Source organism: Capsicum annuum, chromosome 4, assembly GCF_002878395.1.
Source record: "Capsicum annuum cultivar UCD-10X-F1 chromosome 4, UCD10Xv1.1, whole genome shotgun sequence".
Classification (NCBI taxonomy): Eukaryota; Viridiplantae; Streptophyta; class Magnoliopsida; order Solanales; family Solanaceae; genus Capsicum; species Capsicum annuum.
In genome coordinates, this window is record NC_061114.1 from 123,796,680 (window position 1) to 123,816,256 (window position 19,577).

The window sequence follows — 19,577 nt, forward strand, 5'->3', positions numbered from 1 at the left end:
ATTGTTTGTTGTCTTGACCAAGCACCAGGTTGGTTGTGTTGCAATTCCCACAACCCAATAAGTCACCAGGGTCAAAGAGAAGAAGTAGCCAAGAACATGGGTCAAGGCTATACTTACTTTTCCATATGGTGCCATCCTTATAATTACACATTCCCTCTTTATCATCATTGGAAATATCATGAGCATAAAGATGGTAGAGAAAGGTGTCACACAAGTCAACTTAAACTTTGGTTCCCTTATGCATGTACTCACTAGTTTCAAGCTCATCACCATTAGCATGCTCAACATAAGAAACACACAAAGAAGAAGTAGATGTAATACGTAAGCAAATATCACCTTCTTTTCCAAGAGAGCAATTCACACATATATTTAAACCACAATGGGCAGTAAAGGGATCACAATCAAAACCATTTGCACAAGTACAATCATAATTCGGGTCTTTTAAACATTCAAGCAAATCAAGGTTATCTCCACCCGATTGATCATTCTGCACACCATCACTAGTTGTTGGCAACTCACATACCAATGTAGACTCACCTTTGTTTTCATAAGGTTTAACTTGTGTCTGAATACTCTTATCACTTGGTAACGGAACCTCATTCATGTTACAAGTTCTAGCACTAAATGGACACAAATCATTCTTACGAGAAGAATCAATTTAATTATCTATATGATCAAATAGTTCTTGCGTACTTACAACAAAATTTTGGTCCTCATGCAACCTAACAACATCAAAAGTATCACAAAGGGTCGACTCTTGCAATTCCTCTTTAGGCAAACTACTAACAACATCCACTTGGCTACTACTAGCCACACTACCACATTCTAAGTTTATAGGAGTGTAAAAGGTAACATTATTACCTTGTAGCTCATATGAAATATGGTCTTCACCTTGGTTTGGACCATGGTAGCCCACTTGACCCTTTCAGAAGCTCTTATAACAAGGGAGTTTGTCAAGAATTCTCCCTTGAATCATCTTTTCATACCTTGATGAGCTTGGTAGTTTTGAGGAGTGGAGTGATTGGAGTTCTTTTGACCTTCCTTGTGATACAACCATTAACTCATAGCAGATGAAATCCCTTTGAGATACATAACCCCCTTTCTAGTCTACCAAAGTTCATTTTTATTTTTTCCATTTCACAGTTAATGGTCTCAAGTCGAGCCAAGATAACATTAGTGGCATTGTTGTCCAAGGCTTCTGAAATTGAAACTTTGAGTTCCCTAGCTATAGTAACTAAAAAATCAAAGAACAAACCTATAAAATGAACAAACAAGTTAGTTCAAATAACTTCACCAACTCTCCTCTCGATTTTACCTCACACTTGATTTCATAAGTGTTGAAAATTCGGCTTGTACTTTGTGAGTAATTGAGGGATGAGTCTACTTTTGCCCAAAATAGATTTTTGTTTGAGATGACTCAAAAATAAATGGCTTTCAGAATTGAACCAACCAAACACTATGAGTTACAAAACGAGAAAAGCACAAAAAGAATGTTAGTGGGAAATAAAGGATCCTAAACTAATTCACAACCTAGTAGATAGTTACTACTTTACCAATTAGTGATAGAATCAACATAAAATAACTAGAAACAACAAATTAAAATTAGGAAATCTAAATTTGAGACCAATTCAGTTGTTCACCAATTTGATGATGAGTCACTATGTGATTGGTTGTTGATTTTTCAAAATTTTCAAATCTTCAAACTTATGTTTCGGCCATGTATCCACATAGGAGAGTGTATTGAACGAAATTGAGGGAAAATAAAAGGTTTGGAGCCCTTTTTTTCAAGTTTATATGGATTTGAAATCAATTGGTCCCCCCTCTTGTACTTTCAATTGTACTTTAATATTCCCTTTGTTTCCTCTTCTTTTGGAAAACTTAGAATATGCTAAGGATTATTCTTTGTACAAACAAATAGTACACTCTCTTTCTTTCTTTTTACGGATCTAACACCCTCTTTGAATATTCTTATTCAACAAGATATGAAGATGATGAAGAACAATATGAATATTCAAGAGTTGACCAAAGTTTGACCACAAGGCAAATGAACCCCGACGTCAAATTTTCTTTTAGATCTAGGTTTCCTTTGCCAAGCCAAGCACAACCAACAACAAATTAGCAACTAAACGCCATAAACAAGATAATAACCACTAGATCCCACCTCAAAAATCTTCAAAAATGCCTCAACAATGGTGGAATGTCTCAAAATCAACCAAACCTTGCTCAAAATTTAGATCTAGACAATTTTAGTGCTAGTGAGCAAGGATCTAGCACTAGAAACTATCAAAACAAGCTAAAAAATTAGTAGATATAAGTTGTAAGTTTTGGATCTACTACTAAAATAACCACTCAACACCTTTTTTGTATTTTTGAACTTTAGACTCTTTTTTGTGAAGATTTACTTAAGATCCAAGACTTAGAGTTGTGGGAAAGCTCTAATACATAGCTCTTAATACAAAATGATATGAATATAACCTAGATCTAGAAGCAAAAACCAAAAAAAAATACAAGTAGAAGAGAAATAAAGTAGAGAATACATGGATTCAACTCCTCAAGAACCAACCTTTCTTAGCCAGATTATCAACTCAAGTGAATATAGACTCAAGCTAACCCTAGTTACAATGACTATTCCAAGTCCTACACTACAATGGCTTTTCCAAGCCCTACACTAAAGCACTCTCTCTCAAGAGTAATGTCTTTTAATATCATTCAATAACTAATGAAAAATAAATCCTAAAGGTCTATTTATATCTATTACATGCAATAACAAAATTGCCCTTAATAAAGAGAGCCCTATGGAGTGTAAAAGAGAGGAATCAAAAGACAACAATACCCCTAATGAACATAAGTTGAGGCACCTCTTGAGTGTTGGATTTAAAGTGTAAAAGTCCACAATGACCTTTATCTAAGGTGCCTATGAAGTGTAGGGCCCGTTCTCCTCTTTTTCAACTTGGGAAATCCTTTGGAATGGTTGAAGGCCCTTCAGACATCTTGTAAATCCGAGCTTGGTCCTGTAAGATAGTTCTTGTTCCCCTATTTATCTGTATTAAGTAGTAGTCCTTGTGTTCCATAACTACGTAGCCACCATAGGTTAGAGATGTTAACCTGCCAGTTAAGGGTTGACACATATCTCACCAGAGCACCTGGCAGTAGAGGGTAACTCTTTAGTCCTTCGGGACACCACTACAGTGGATCCACACAATCAGTCTTAGTACCCATGGCACGGTACTGACACCCTTCAAACAAGGGTTACTGGTTGCACCCTAATATACCTTATTGAGGCATGTTGGTTAAATGCTAGATCCCATAGTCTCAGTCCAATGTTCAGCTCAGAGTTTAGTTTTCAGACTTTCTTGACCATGGCATATAGTTACTAGGTATTCTGCATTAGTATTTTAGTATTTTAATTTATAGACTACAGTATCATTTCATACACTTGGTCATGCAATCTCAAATTTTACAGCAATTCTCACATACTATACATCAGTTATCTCATGCTACGTGTTCAGTCAATATCATTTATGTATATGAACAATGCACGTCAGCCAAACCTCATTTAGCATACCAGTACATTCAAAGTACTGAATGCATACTTATTTCTTACGTTATGATGTTGCATGTTATAGGTTCAGATGCTCAGGTTCCTGACCGCATCTAGACCTCCCCAGTGTATCCGTAGTAGTAATAATGGTGAGTCCTCATATTTTGAGGAACATTAATGCTTATTTCAGTTCAGTTCAGTAGTTATTCAGAGTTAGTTCGGGACTTATCCCATCAACTCCATAGCCATCCAGTTAAAGGCTTTCAGAAACTTTCAATCAGTTATTCAATTATTAGTTTTTATTGACAGTCTTATAGTATTATTTTTAGATAGACATTTTCAGTATTTCAATTCAGTTTTGTGTTGTATATAAAATATTATGACTTTTTTAGTTGAATTCTACACATGTTCTTTATTATTTTATTCAGTGCTCACAACTGGTACCGGTATGGGTTAGCTTGTGGTCCTTCAGGGCTGTAGGCACCGTATGGTATCCAGGGTGTACTCTTGGGGCGTTACAAATGGTATCAAATCCTAAAGTTTTAAAGTGTCCTAGGGAGTCTTAAAGTTATGTCGAGTAGAGTCTTTTGTATGGGTATGAAGCACGCAACACTTATCGATAAGAACCTACAGGATGTTTTAGGAAAAGTTTCCCTTCTTTCAGTGTTCATGTCGTGCGATTGAGCATGAACTCAATTAAAACTCCCTTTATGATCTAATTTACTTTTCATTTATTTAATGCCTCCCAGAAATAATAACGGAAGGATAAACAGGAATCAGCTCGCATGATAATAGAATAAAGCTATAAACTGAAATTAAGCCCCAAAGAAATAATGACACTAGATGTAAAATTACACACGGATTCAACACAAACACAAAATAAATTGCATAAAAAGGAAAGTTTGATAGTAAGACATAACAATTACAATACCTAAGGGACTAAGGTGTATATTAAACACCAAAGCCCACTTACTCTTGAAATTGGAACACCACACTCTTAGGTTGACACAAAAGGGACTCAACCCACATCAAGCACCAACCTTTCTAAGACAAATTGTCAACTCAAGTGAATCCACTCAAGCTAACTTTAATTTTAATAGTGGCTTTTACAAGCCCTACACTAAGTGAGATACACTCTCAAAGAGAGAAGAAACCTTCCATATTCATCGAAAACTAGTAAAAAGTAAAGTCCTAAGTGTCAATTTATAGTTATTACAAGCAAAGACAAAAATGCCATTAATGAGCTTAGGGAAATAGGCGCCTCTTAAGTGTAGCCTTTGGAGTGTAAATGACTATCATGCCCTCTTTAAGTGAGGCGCCCTTGGAGTGTGAAGTAGCTCCTCCTCTTTTTAACTTATAGAAAGGCTTTGAAAAGGTTCCAAAAGGTCTTCAATCGCTTCACAAATCCATGCTTGGACTTTGAGAAGATTTTGTATTCCTTGTACTCTTTGTACTCATATAATCCTCTTCATAGTGAAAGGAATCTGTCCTCAAATTCACACCTTGAAAAATCAAAGAGAAAGAAAAACAAACACACAATCCTCACGGTATAAGGGTTAGCATTAGCACTATAATTATATCATCTATCCAAGGTTGTTCACACTTGACATACATTCACGGGTCCTTTGTGTGTGACACAAAAATATTTTTAGAAATAGCACAAAGGAAGTGAATAGGATTAACATCAAGAGTGAATGAACATAAGCCGAAGCTATCCCTCCCACACCTCAAGAGGGCACTGGGATCAAATGGTAAAAGTAGCCAAGGACACAAACCCAGGATACCCTTCCATTTTACTAGAGTTCCATCCTCTCAATCCTACAAGGCATTTGTTTTTATGGGAACTCAAACATTCAAGAATAAGGATCTACAGCCTAGAAGACTTCCCTCAACAAAATACATTTTATCATTTACAATATTTCCATAGACATGATCACTATGCACAAGACTCTTAGCATGGCTTTCATCACAAAAGTTCAAATGATCATGGATAATATCAAGATCAACATTATAAGCATCAACACTAGCTTGAAAGTTTTTTGGTTACACCATTCACATTATCAACTAATGAACTATACTGAAGAGCAAGTTGATCATCACACACATCATGAGTACTACCAAGGAATGAGGTATGCACTTATAGACTAGGAAAAACCGAAACTACTTCACATTGGATTCTACTAGCCACATCATAATATTTTAAGCTCCAAAAAAGTGTAGAGTGTAGCAATGTTACCTCAGTTTGATCTAACGCAGTCCACTTGCTTAGAACTCTCGACTAAGGATGCCATTAGTTCATCTACTATGTGTTCATGTGGAACTCTTTTTGGGGAATTATTTGAAAGTATATGACCTTGAACCTTCACAGAAGATGAATCAATTTTAGGAAAATTCTAGCATTTGGGTAAGTAAGTAACAAAGGTCCTTTGTGGGAAAGTCCCACAAGCTAGTGTTTCTTTCCCTTTCAAACTTCACTACCCACGGCCTCCTTTTCCCTTTCCCTCTTTTCTTTCTTCTTCAACTCCTTGGTTTGTTCATGCATTTCATTCACACTAGATGGTGAAAGAGGAAAAAAAGTAAACTTTTAGCCTCTATGCTCTAGGGTGTACCTATTAGTCCTTCCATTATGCTTAGTGAATCTATCAAATTTCCAAGGTATACCTAACAATATATTATATTATTGCATGGGAATTACACCACATAACACCTCATCTTGATAGATTTCTACCTTGAATTTAATCACACATTGTTGATTAACCCTTAACTCACCACAAGCATTCAACCATTTAAGCTTATACAAATTTGGGTGAGGGGTAGTGGTTAGTTTCAAATAGTCAACCATGGTGACACTAGCAATGTTAACATAACTCCCACTATATATAATCATCCCTATTTAATAAGGCACTTTCTATGAAAAGATTCTCTTTTTTACTTGAATCATCTACGGCCTTAATAAACATGGTTCTTCTAACCACAGAACTAGAGATTTCATATTCACCCTCATATGGCAAAACATCCTTTTCACTGCCCTTTTCTTGAGTTTTTGGTTCTATATGCTCTCTATTTTTAGAGATGCCATCATTTTCCTTGGTTTCTAACTCTACTTCCTCTCCAAGATAGTATAATTTGCCCTCTCTTAGTATCACATTATGTTGGTTAGGACACTCACTACCCTTGTGTCCCTACCCTTGACATTTGAAGCATTGAATTCCCTTAGAATAAGAAGTAGAAGTTGTTTTTCATAGAGGATAGTGTTGGGTATCCTTAGTCACAGGTTTGAGGAGCATTAGACCTAGGGTCTTTATCCTTTTTCCAATCCACAGTTGATAGATTCACTTTATTTTCCTTAGACCAACCCAAAGAGGTGTGATGGTTCTTTGCTTTGTATGCTGACCTCTCCTTGATCTCTTTCTCAATCTCCGTAGCTGCTTGGACATACTGTCAATTGTTTCAAACTTATCGAGAGTCAAATGTGAGGATATCTCCTTATTAAATCCAACTTTGAAACGTATAATATCATGTTGGACTTGTTTACCCCGTTGATCAAGCTTTAAAATTATTTATTGAAATTCATCATAATACTCCATAACATTCTTTCTCCCTTGCCTCAGTTGTAAAGATTGGTAAGGAGCTCATGTCTATAATGCTCCAGTACATAGCTCTCTCTCATAAGTATATTCAACATCTCCCAAGGAGGAGTTTGGATACCAATTATCATATTCCTAAATCCCTCTGTAATTTATATGAGTACAATTAGACCATGAATAATTTTTGTGTATTTTGAATGCAGCCGAAGGTTTGTGCAAGTTGAATTGTGAAGATGGGCCATGAAGTGTACTAGGCCGCCCCAAACACACCCCATGGGCACCTTTTGAAGCCATTTTCATTAAAGGGCCTTTTAGTCTTTTGTTTCCTATTTTGTAATGTAATATAAATCGAACATCGTAGGGTTTTTAGTTCTTTAGTTGATATATGTTACTGAAAGAACACTTCTCTTATAGAGAGAGTCCAAACCATAACTAGGGCATTATAAAAGTATGGAATCACTTGTGTGTTTCATTTGCTTGATACATTGGTGCTTGAGTGGTGGACTCCCCTCTTGTATTATTGTAAGAGATAGGTGATTATAGTGTGTAGTGTTAAGGTCCAAGAGTATAATATGTTCTTGAGTTCTTAAGATTACATCTTTATTTGTCTATCTATCTGTAAACCCCCGAGTCTGCACCCCAGATGCCACATGGTGATTACGACCCTAAAGGACCACTAGCTAACCCATGAATGGTACCTATTGTAAGCATTGAATAATAATACTAAAATAATGCAAAAGTTACGTTAAAATTCCGTGAGGTTCATAATCTGAATACTGATAAATATAACATCTGATAATAATATTTGAAATTTGAATACTATCTAAACTAGTCTAGTCTGAAAAGCCTCTAACTGAACTTCTAAAATATGGAGTTGATGGGACAAGCCCCCAACTAACTCTGACTAATGAAATACTGATAAACTAAAAATACTAGAATGAAAGTATATCCTCAATAGATGAGGACTCACTACTGAATTTGATGTTGCTAACTGAATTTGACTAAGCGTGGACGGGAGAAAGTATGTGTCAGTATGTAGAATGTACTGGTATGTTAGATGAGGTAAGGATGAATGTTGGGGTTTATATGCATAAGCAGTAACTGGCTGAATGATATAGAGTAACTGAATAAGAGTGATAACTGAAAGTACTATAAAATACTGAGTATGCAATATTGTGCATATATATTTATACTGTATCTAAGCTTTTACTGAATCTGATACTGATTTTTGATACTGTGTAACTGATGTCTGAGATTACTAATAGATGAGTTACTAATATTGAGTGACTATTTCTGATAGTACTAATTTCGTAGAACTGAACTAAGCTCTATACTGAGACTAAAACTAAAACTGTAGGAGGTAATCATATAACCGACATGCCCCAAATAAAATCATTGGGGTCCAACTTGTAACCCCAGTTGAAAGGGTGTCAATACCATGCCATAGGTAAGGACAAACTGAAGAGTCACTCTCATCTGGTAAGTGCCCTAAATGACAACGTGGTACCCTCAACTGTCAAGTAAAACATCGTATCAATCCTCAAATGGCAGGTTAATATCTCAACGTACGCTGGCTATATAGTTTTGGAATGCAAAGACTACTTCTAAGGATCACACCCTCTATTGGTAGGTGATCCCCCATCCTTCGGTTCACTCGGTGTTAAATCCTACTCCCAACTGAAGACCCTAATTACTATACTGAGTTGAACTAGACTAATACTGAATTTCACTGAGTTCTGTAACTAACAGAGTACTACTAAACGTGACACTACTGAGACTATTCTGTAACTACTCTAGCTCTAGGTAAACAACTATATTTTTGAGTATTGAATACCCCCAGAACTTTATGGCATTAAAAGTAAAGCATAGCAGGATCATAAAAGCATAATAATACTTGCTTGTTAACAGTGCATTCATTTAGACATTAAGTCAAACACTTAATTTACATGAGCTTGTACATGAATGGGATCACATAATGACATATCATGATTTCACTATTCAATTCTCATAGACGTTTTAATAAATAATTGGGGATCATGGTTATTTCACATAGTAATAGTCAACACATATACATCATGGATACAATAATCAAGTGTAGATTCAAGGGTTTATTATGAAAATAATATATTCATCACTAATGCTATTTAATTTCATCAAACTAGAAATTAAATCATGGTTTAAAACTCAATTAATATCATGAACATGAATACAATCCAATTTAAGCATGTAAATACTGAATCAATAAGCTTGTAGTTTTAAAAGGGGGTTCTTGGACCCTATGGGTGAAACAAACCAATAGATGAACACCTAACATAACTAAGAATATTAATTCTTTAAGGTTCTTGGAGGAATTCTTGAGAATTATTTTTGTTTCTTGAAGCCAGGATTTTGCCCTTTTTGAGAGATAATTATTTTAATCTTGAAAGAAATTGAGTGAATAATGAAATAATGAACAATTGGTGCTCTTCTAGGGCTTAATTTTATGTTTAGGACTAATTAGGGCAATGGAAAATTATCAAAATACCATAGAAAGTTATTAAAATTCATCACTAAAAATCCAAATTTTGGGCGTCACCGCGATGCCACCGCATCACGATGAACCACTGGAATTCAACTGGGAATTGTGTAAAAAGGGGATGATTGGAAAATTATATCGTGGAGCGATGTGGTACCATCGCAGAACCTCACTGAAATTTGAAAATTCTGAAATTGGGCATTGGCGCGACGCACCGTTATCGTGGATCTTCACTAGAAAATACCAATTGCGAACTAGCAATACTCTGTGATGTTGGCTTATCACGTTGGGTCACTGGAAATTGAAAATTTCTATTTGGATGGTCTCTGTGATGTGGTGTTGCACCAGGTAGCACACTATTTTAAAAAATATGCTAAAACTTCTCACCCAATTATCGAATTTGGGCAAATTTTATATCGTTGGAAAGCTGACAAAATTTCCTACGTAATAGTAAGCTCAAAACTGAAAAATACTGAATATTTTAAAAATTCGTATAGGAATACTCAGAGAGTTAAATTGAGCTAGGAAAATATGGGGTATTACAATTTCTCCCCCTTGGGAACATTCGTCCTCGAATGAGACTGATTAAGCGGAGAAACACTGATAGACTGAGTTTATATATACTAAACATACATATCTGATGCATGAGTTCATGAATGAAACTACTGATAAGCTGAGTTTTTATACTGAACATGCATATCTGATGCATGAGTACATGGCTGAACTGATTCATGAATGCATGACTGTCATGAATATGATATACAACGGTAATGAATACCAAATTTGTAACTGTAACTAAACATGGAACTGAGTAAATCTAAGGAAGAATATTACTTTAAGATGAATCTGTGTTTATGAAGAAGAGGTGAGGATACTTGGTTCGCATATCTGCTTCTGCTTCCCAAGTATCTCCCTCAACGGACTAATTCAGTGAAAGAACTTTGAACAAGAGAACTTCTTTGTTCCTTAGTCTACGAATCTGATGATCGAGAATTTGAATTAGAACCTCTTCAAAAGAGAGATCATTCTGAATATCTATGCCCTTTAAGGGAACTATGACTGCTGGGTTTCGAATGCATTTCTTTATCAATGAGACATCGAATACTAGGTGTACTGAAGCTAAATCAGGAGGCAACTCAAGCTCATAAGCTACCTTTCTAAAATGGCTGAGAATTCTGTAAGGACCCATATATCGGGGACTGAGCTTTCCCTTCTTGCCGAACCTCTTTACTCCCTTCATGGGATAGATTTTCAAGTACACAAAATCATCAACCTCAAACTCAAGATCCTTTCTCTTCACATGTGCATATGATTTCTGTCAGCTCTGGGCTACCCTAAGCTTTTCACTGATCAACTAAACCTTTTCTAAGGAATCAAACAACAAGTCAGGCCCTAAAACTATGGCCTCACTTATGTCAAACCAGTCAATAAGAGATATACATCTCCTACCATAAAGAGCCTTAAATGGAGCCACCTGAATACTGAAATAATGGCTATTATTATATGCGAATTTGATCAAAGAAAAGTAGTCATCCCAACTAGCTTTAAAATAAACAACGCAGGCTCTTAACATATCTTCTAGAGTTTGAATGGTCCTTTCTGCTTGACCATCTATCTAAGGGTGAAAAGTAGTGTTAAGGTAAACTTGGGTACCAAGACTCTTTTGGAATGCTTTCTAGAAATGAGACGTAAACTGGGTACCTCTATCTTAAATAATAGATATTCGGACTCTATATAACCTGACCAACTCCCTGATATAGAGTTTGGCATAGTCCTCAAATGAATAGGAAGTATGGACTGGTAAGAAATGAGGGAATATGGTCATCCTATCTATGATAAACTAAATTGAATCATATTAATGATGATTATGAGGCAAACCCATCACAAAGTTCATGTTTACTTCTTCCCATTTTTATATGGGAATACTGAACTCCTTCATAGACCCGCTAGGCTTCTGGTGCTCAATCTTAACCTACTAAAACATAGAGAACTTAGCTACAAACTCTGTAATATCCCTTTTCATCCCACTCTACTAATAGATCTCCCACAAATCGCGGTACATCCTATTAGCCCCTGGATGATTCGAGTAATGTGCACCATGTTCTTCTGCAAGAATTCATTGCCTCAAGTCATCTACACCTGGCATGCATAATTGACCCTTGCAACACAACACACCACCTCCTACTTGGGAGAAAACGTCTGCTTTCTGATCTCTGACTAACTCTTTCAACTTAACTAGTCTGGGATCTCTGTCCTGCTTTCCCATACTTTGAAAACCAAAGATAATTCTGAACTACTCTGTACCCACACACTACCCTCTGTTGAATCGACTAAGTGGACACCTAGTCGGGCAAGATGATGAACTTCCTAAACTAACTTCTTCTTACCATTCTCAACATAAGCAATACTACCCATAGACAACCTACTAAGAGCATCAGCCACTATATTGGCCTTAGCCGGATGATACAAAACACTCATGTCATAATCTTTCAACAACTCTAACGACCTTCTCTAATATAAATTCAAATTTTTTTGTCTCTAAATTATTAAGGCAAATACTACATCTGCTAACTCAAGATCATGGGTTGAGTGATTCTTCTCATGGAGCTAAAGTTTTCTAGAGGCATAGGCTATGACCTTACCTTTTTGCATGAGGACATAACCCAAACCTACTTTAGATACATCACAGTACACAATAAACCCATCTGAACCATCCTATAATGTTAGAACTGGTGTTGTTGTGAATTGAGTCTTCAACTCCTAAAAACTCTTCTCAAAAGAATCTGACCACTGAAACTTGACTTTCTTCTGAGTCAATCTGGTCATAAGGGATTCAATAGATGAAAACCCTTTAATAAACTAATGGTAATAGCAAACTAAACACAAGAAACTCCTAATATCTATCAGAGAAATGGGTCTAGGCCAGTTTCACACTGCCTCGGTCTTTTGAGAATCAACTCTAATATCATCACCAAAAATAATATGACCAAGGAATGTTATTGACCTTAGCTAAAATTTGCATTTACTAAATTTAGTGAACAACTGATGAGTTCTGAGAGTCAAAAGTACGACCACGAGGTGATCTTATTGATCATCTAACTATGAAAATAGACAAGAATGTCATCAATAAAGACTATAAAAAACATGTCCAAGTACTTCTTAAACACGCGATTCATTAAGCCCATAAAAGCTGTTGGGGCATTTGTATGACAAAAGGACTAGACTAGAAACTCAAAGTAACCATACCAGGTTTGGAAAGTTGTTTTGGGAATGTCACATTCTCTAACTCTAAGCTAATGATAGCCTGATCTGAGGACTATCTTTGAAAAGCAATTAGCTCCTTGAATTTGGTCGAACAAGTCATCAATTTTGGTAAGTGGGTATTTATTCTTGACTATGACTTTATTCAACTGACGGTAGTCTATACATATTCTGAGAGAACCATCTTTCTTTTTTATGAATAGAACTAGTGTGCCCCATGGGAAAATGCTAGGTCTGATGAACCCCTTGTCTAAAAGGTCCTTTAACTACTTTTTCAACTCCTTGAGTTCAGCTGGAGCCATTCTATATGATGGAACAGAAATAGGCTAAGTATTTGGAAGAAGGTCTATTCTGAAGTTAATTTCCCTTCCAAAAAAAACTCAAGGAAGATATTCGGGAAACACATCTGGGAATTCATGTACTACTAGAACTGACTCAAGCCTAGGAGTCTCTGAAATAGATTCTTTGACTTGAACAAAATGGTATATACATCCCTTGGATATCATTTTTCTCACTTTAAGGTATGAAATCAACTAACCCTTAAGCGTTGTAGTACTACCCCTCCATTCAAGGACTGGTTTTTTTGGAAACTGAAAATAAATAATTTTATTTCTACAATCAACTGAGGAATATCATGAATGGAGCCAATCCATGCTGAGAATGATGTTGAAATCCAGCATCTCTAACTCTACTAAGTCTGCTGAAGTGACTTTCTAAGATATCATAACCGGGCAGTTCTGGTATACCCGTTGGGCTATGATAGACTGACCCACTGGGGTAAAGACTAAGAAGGGTTTTGTTAAGACTTCTGGTATAACCTTAAGGTTGACTGCTATGAAAAGAGTTACAAAAAATAGAGAGGCTCCTGGATCTAATAAGGCATAAACATGTAAATGGAAGATCTGTAACATACCAATGACCACACCAGGAGAACTTTGTTGATCTTGTCTAAATAAAGTGAATAAAGCCTATTTGGGTATTGCCCATAGGTGACACTGGAGATGGCACCCTATTGATTCAGGCAACCGGACTGACCTGAGGAAGAATTGTACTAACCCTGAGAACCTAACTGAGGATAATCTCTAATTCTATGGCCTGGCTTGCTATACCCAAATCATACATCACTGCCAGCTCTGCAGATACCCTAATAGTTACTGCCATATTTCTAGCAAAGAGGATTTGTTCGAGAAGTGTTGACACTACCCTGAAATTTAGAGCTTGGCGCCCTATATTTAGTACCATTTTTGAAGTTAGGGACTAGAGCACTAGCTGAGGATGAATCTTGAATTAAAGATTTTGGATGGAATTAGGAATGGTTACTGCCCTCTGACTTAGGCTAAGCAAACTTGAAGCTACCTATTCTGGCTCTCTTGTTTTCTCTCTTTCTTTCCTTATTTTTAGCCTCCTCTATATATTGAGAATGGACCATAAGCCTGGATATGTCCATCTCCTTAAACAACATCGCAGTTTTGCTCTCATACTCTCTGACACCCCAGATACGAACTTACTCATTCTAGACCTATTGTCAGCTACTATATGGGGAGCATACCTGGCAAACTGATTAAAGTTAAGGGAATACTATTTCCCCCTCATAGTTCCTTGCTTGAGATTGATCAACTCTAATACCTTGGCTTCTCTCAGCTTTAAAGGAAAGAATATATCTAGAAAAGTAGTAGCAAACTCTTCACATTCGATGGGCTCTACATTTGTACCCCTATCTATCTTTCACTACTTAAACCATATATGAGCTATATCTTGTAGCTGATAGGTAGTTAACTCAACACTCTCGAGATGTCACTCCCATAATATCTATGACTTTCTGAACCTGATCAAGGAACTTTTGTGGATTCTCTTCATACTTAGATCCTTAAAATAAGAGAGGATTTATTTAGGTGAATTACCGAATCCTGAATGCAGTAGTATTGGACACTGGGTTAGCCTAAATAGTAGTTGTGTATTCATTTTGAGATGCTATAGAATTGGCTAAAGTGATGAATGTAACTCTGAATTCTGCATGGGAGACATGCTCGTCCAGGGGATTTACCTGAACGGGTTGAGCTATTGATTAGTTTCCTATTCATCTTTTGTTGGTGTTTTTAGGAGGCATGTTCTATAAATAGTAGTAAGAAAAGGATTAGACTGACAGTTTAACTTAAGCTCATGCTCACTTGCACGACACGAATAATGAAAAAAGGAAAACTATCCTAAAATGCCTCAAAGCCACTTGTCCATAAGTGTAGAGCGCTACACATCAATGCACAAAACTCTACTTGATGCATCTTTTAGACTCCCTAGGACTCTATTGAACCTTAGGCTCTAATACTAAGTTTGTAATGCTCAAGTCTGCACCCCGGATGCCACACAGTGCTTACAACCCTGAAGGACCATAAGCTAACCCATGATTGGTACCTACTGTGAGCACTAAATAATAATAGTAAAATAATGCAAAAGTTATGCTAAATTGAAATAAGGTTCATAATCTTAATACTGATAAATATAACATCTGATAAAAATATTTGAAATCTGATTAATGTCTGAATTAGTCAAGTTTGAAAAGCCTCTAACTAAACTGTCTGAATGTGGAGTTGATAGAACAATCTCCTAACTAACTTCGACTACTGAAATACTAATAAATTAAAAATACTAGAATGAAAGCATATCCTCAATAGATGAGCACTCACTATTGAATCTGATATTGCTAACTGAATTTGACTAAGCATGGTTGGGAACTTGAGCATCCGAACCTATTAAATAAGACATCATAGTGCACAGAGAAAGTATGCATCAGTACATGGAATATTATGGTATGTTAGATTAGGTAAGGCTGAATGCAGGGGTTCATATGCATGAGCAATAACTAACTGAATAATATATATTAATTGAATAAGAGTGATAATTGAAAGTATTGTAAAATACTAGTATGTACTACTATGCATATATATGTATATTGTATCTGATTTTTTATAATAGATGAGTATTGATTTTTTATATTGAGTAATTGATATCTAAGATTACTAATAGCTAAGTTACTGATACTAAGTGACTATTTCTAATAGTCCAAATTCTGTAGAGCTTAAATGAGCTCTATACTGAGACTGAAACTAAAATTATGGGAGGTAATCATCTAACCGACATCCCTCCAAATAAGATAACTGGGGTCCAACCTGTAACCTCAGTTGAAAGGGTGTCAATTTCGTGCCATGGGTAAGGATAAACTGAAGAGTCGCCCTTATTTGGTAGGTACCCTGAATGACAATGGTGGTACCCTCAACTGGTAGGTAAAACACCTTATCAACCGTTTACTAGTAGGTTGATATCTCAACCTATGCTGGCTATAAAGTTCTAGAATGCAGGGACTGCTTCTAAGGATCACACCATCTACTAGCAGGTGATCCCCCAAATTTGGGTTCACTTAGTGTTGAACCTCTTAACTGAAGACAATGATTACTTTACTAAGCTGAACTAGACTGATACTGAATTTAACTAAGTTCTATAACTGACTAAGTACTACAGATTGTGACACTATTAAGACTATTCTGTAACTACTGTAGCTCTAGGTAAACAGCTTGATTTTTAGGGATTGAATACCTCCAGGACTCAATAGCATTGAAAGTAAAGTATATCAGGATCATAAAAGCTTAACAAACTTTCTTGTTAACAATGCATCATTTAGACATTTAGTCAAACACTTGATATACATGAGCTTGTACATGAATGGAATCACATATGACTTTTTTCCTTCCCGAGTACAGTTACCCACTCCGCCAAATATGGATGAGCCCCCGTGATCTTACACGAGCTTGTACATGAATGAGATCAGATAATGGCATATCATGATTTCACTATTCAATTCTCATAGGCATTTTAACAAACACTTGGGGGCATGGTTATTTCACATAATAATAGTCAACACATAAACATCATGGATACAATAATCAATAGTAAATTCATAGGTTTATCATGAAAATCACATATTTATCACACATTCTATTTAATTTCATGAAACTTGCAATTAAATCATAGTTTGAAACCCAATTAATATCATAAACATGAATACAATCCAAGTTTAGCATGTAAATCATGAATCAATAAGCTTGTAGTTTTAAAAAGGGGTTATTTTACTCTATGGGTGAAAGAAACCCATAGATGAACACCTAACATACCTGAGAAGATTTTTTCTTGAAGGTTTTTGGAGAAATTATTGAGAATTATTCTTCTTTCTAGAAGCTAAGGGTTTGCCCTTTTTGAGAGAGAATGATTTTAATCTTGAAAGAAATTGAGTGAATAGTGAAATAATGAAAAATTAGTTCTTTTCTAGGGATTAAATTCTTGTTTAGGACTAATTAGGGTCGGAGAAAAATGCCAAATTACCCCTATGAAGTTATTAAAATTCGTCACTGAAAATCCCAATTTTGGGCTTCAGCATGATGCGGTGGCATCGTGGTGAGGCATTGGAATTTGACTGGGAACTGTGTAAAAAAGGGATGACTGGGAAATTTGCTCATGGAATGATTGGTACCATCGTAGATCCTTGCTGGAATTTGACAATTCTAAAATTGGGCCTTGGCACGATGTGCTGTTATAGCGGAGCTTCACGAAAATGCCAATTGGGAACTGGCACTGCTCCGTGATATGGGATTATAGCTTTGGCTTACTAGAAATTGAAAATTTTCATTTGGATGGTCTCCTCGACACGGTGCTACACTAAGTGGCACATTGTTTTACAAAATATGCTACAACTTCTCACCCGGTTATCGAATTAGGAAAAATTTTATAGAGTTGGAAAGTTGACTGAATTTTCTACGTAATGGTAAGATCTAAATTGAAAAATTCTGAATATTTTAAAAATTTTAAATAGGAATACTCATATACTGAGAGTTAAACTGAGCTAGGGAAATACGGGGCATTACACTATATATCATAATCTTGTTGTAATTCTTGTATTGTTGTGTATTGTGATCTCAAGCCATGTATGTTGTTATTATTCTTCATATTGTTCTTGTTCCTTTTTTCTTTCATCTTTTGTTGTTACTCTTAGATTGGTTAGTTGTTTGGTTGTGATAAATACCTTTAAATCTCTTCAATCTTGTCTATTTAGTGAATCCGAGAGTGGTCTCCTAAAGGATCCTCGGCTCATTGAGTTTGTGGACTATTTTTGGAGTGTATTTTTGTTTTCCTTGGTTATTATTGTATCATTTGGTATCAAAACATGTCTTGATCTTGTTCCTACAAGGTCAATCTTTTGCATGCTTGCTAGAAAATTCAAAAAAAAAGTGTTCTTGAGATCATGTTCTTGGCCAAGAAGCTTGTAGTGTTTTTGTTGTAGTCTTGGCTGAAATTTTTGGAGTCTAGGTCTAGGATATAGTTTGTTGTTATTTTTTTTTATGGTATTAGTTTCATTATTCACTAACTCTAAAGGTATCTAGATCAATATTTGAGCTTAAAACTTGTTAAAGTTATGTTGTGAACAAAGACCTAGGACAAAATTTGGCGGTTTTGTTATGGCAGATTGGCTCTTGGATGTATGGATATTGTTACTGTTCTTGAAGGTTGTTGTGAGTTCTTGTTCTTATACACTCATTCTTCTTTTGTTAGAGCAAGAAAAGTGAACTTTAGATCTACAAAAGATGAAAGACAAGTAGTAGTATTTGTTGGTGAAAGGACTAGCTCCCATCACTCTTGACTTGACAATAATTTTTCAACCACTTTTCCATATTTAAAGGACCTTGTTTTGTGGAACAAGTACAAGTCAAGTCTCACCTTTTTTATATTTAATTTTAAAAAGGTTCAACACTTATGCTTTCCTTCAAAAACCAATTGTCTTCCAATCCCAAATTGTGTAAAGGCTAAAATTTCAAGTTGGTGAATTAAAACTTGTGGGCCCGTGACCAATTAGGGGGTGACATATCATCAAGTTACTGGTCACACAAAAATTTTAAGCTCAAAATTTGATCTTCCAATCTGTTTTTGTTGTTCCTTTTATTGATTCCATTACTAACTTACAAGTTACTACTAGATTGTAAGTTAGTTTTGAAGCTATCTTCATGTTTATGTTCCTTTGGGTGCTTTATTCTTTTGGGTCATTGTAAACTCTTGGTTCATCTCTCAAGAACCGGATATAATTAATCTTGCAAAACTTGTGAGATTGAGTGAAGGAATTCCAGAGACCAAAAAAAAACAGGTGTGAGAACCATTTGCTTTTACAACTAACTTATTTATTGATTTATAGGTAACCTCCAAAGTCCAATGGAATTTGAGGGTACAACCTCACAAACCATGAATAATAATGTCCTTAATACTATCTTTGCTAGGATTGAATCTCTCAACCGAAGCATGGTAAAGGTGCAAATGGATGTGTCATCATTGGGTAAGAGGTTGGAATTATGGAGAGTTGAAGGAACTCTCGTGCTTCTACTCGTTGACACCATGTCTCCTCAAGTGGAAATGACTAAAACACTTTCACCACCATTACCTCTAATTTTTTGCATCAAATTTTCAACCCTCTAAGACCCCCACAAAATACCACAAGCCAATTCCCAAATACTCCTCAAATCTGAGACCAAGATAGGCCAATCCACCTAGTCAAACATGAAGGATTTGGAAACCAAATGCCACAAAGCCCAAACCCTCCAATCCAAGCTCTATTGAATCAAAGGCCATACTTTTCACCAAG